The sequence below is a fragment of the Ipomoea triloba genome, chromosome 6, assembly GCF_003576645.1.
Source record: "Ipomoea triloba cultivar NCNSP0323 chromosome 6, ASM357664v1".
Taxonomy (NCBI): Eukaryota; Viridiplantae; Streptophyta; class Magnoliopsida; order Solanales; family Convolvulaceae; genus Ipomoea; species Ipomoea triloba.
The window spans coordinates 16,149,323-16,150,490 of record NC_044921.1 but is presented as its reverse complement, the minus strand read 5'-3'; the positions used below and the strand labels follow the sequence as shown (position 1 = coordinate 16,150,490).

Here is a 1,168-nt window from a genome sequence, read left to right as displayed (position 1 = left end):
AAAAAAAAAAAAAAAAAAAAAAAAAAAAAAAAAAAAAAAAAAAAAAAAAAAAAAAAAACTTAGGAACTTTTGTAGCCACATTTTCAAGAATCAATCTCATACTGCTTCCCCGTTGTTGTGTTGATCAAGAATCTGATTTAATATTTTTATTTCAGAATCTCCCCCATTTTCGATCCGGTGTAGCCAAACTCCATGCAAAAAAAGATTGGAAGCCTGTCAGATAGCCAAGGGGCCATCCCAACCGTGGTACCACGACCGGAAACGATCCTCTACATCTCCGACCGGTGAAGGTACGGTGCTGTTACTCACGCTCTAGCCCCTTAACCACAATTCATCCACCAGGCTTGATTTCCTGTCTCCTTAGAACTCAAGGATACAGAGGTACGAGCCTATAGAACAGATCCTGTTCAAGTAAGGTCGTGCACGGATTTCTCAACTGGAATCTTATATTTGGGTTTCCATATTCATAATTATTCGGTGTGGGATACTCTGCATTTAAAGAATGGAAAGAGAAAAACAGTAAATTTCTTCGGACCCCTCAAGTTTCTTATAATCTCTAGTGGACCCTAAGTTTTGGCAGAACCAATGTTATTCATTATTGACATTAAAAATGAATAATAATATTGGTTACCAAATTCATTATTATTTATTATCTATCTAAGTTGGTCTGCACACTTCTCAATATTTTGGGACGCAGGCAATAATTAATTTGTAAAATCATATTTAATTGTATTCATTTTGTCAATTTTGGGAATTACGAATTTAATTTTAAATATCATTAGTGTTAATGAATTTCGCTTCTTCTATAAATGCATGTATGATCAGAATAATTTACAAACTTAAAATTTTGTTTTTCACTCTCATACTCTAAAATATTAGCTTTGTTTTCATTTATAGAATAATATAATTTTAGTTGTATGAATTAAACAGAGTTAAGCAATTCAAATTGTTGTTATCGGCCATCTAATTACATTTCCAAATACTCCTGCTTTCCTATTTATAAGTCCTATCCACTTTTGTAAAAATTGGCCTAGGCGGCCTCCTAGGCGCTAGGGGTCCCTAGATAGTGGTGAATTGCTCTTTAGGGGGCTGACTCGAGCGTGTTGACAGCAAACTAGGTAGAATTCAGCCGAGTTAACTCGGCAGAGTCGGCATTATTAATTTTTAT

At 34.5% G+C, this 1,168-nt stretch overlaps 1 non-coding gene across 1 annotated transcript; it reads right to left on the bottom strand.

The window, feature by feature from the left end:
* Positions 1-210: 210 nt before the first annotated feature.
* Positions 211-421, bottom strand: LOC116023862. The gene has a single exon (XR_004099453.1). It is a non-coding gene; the product is annotated as a small nucleolar RNA U3 (small nucleolar RNA).
* Between the last annotated feature and the right edge of the window lie 747 nt (positions 422-1,168).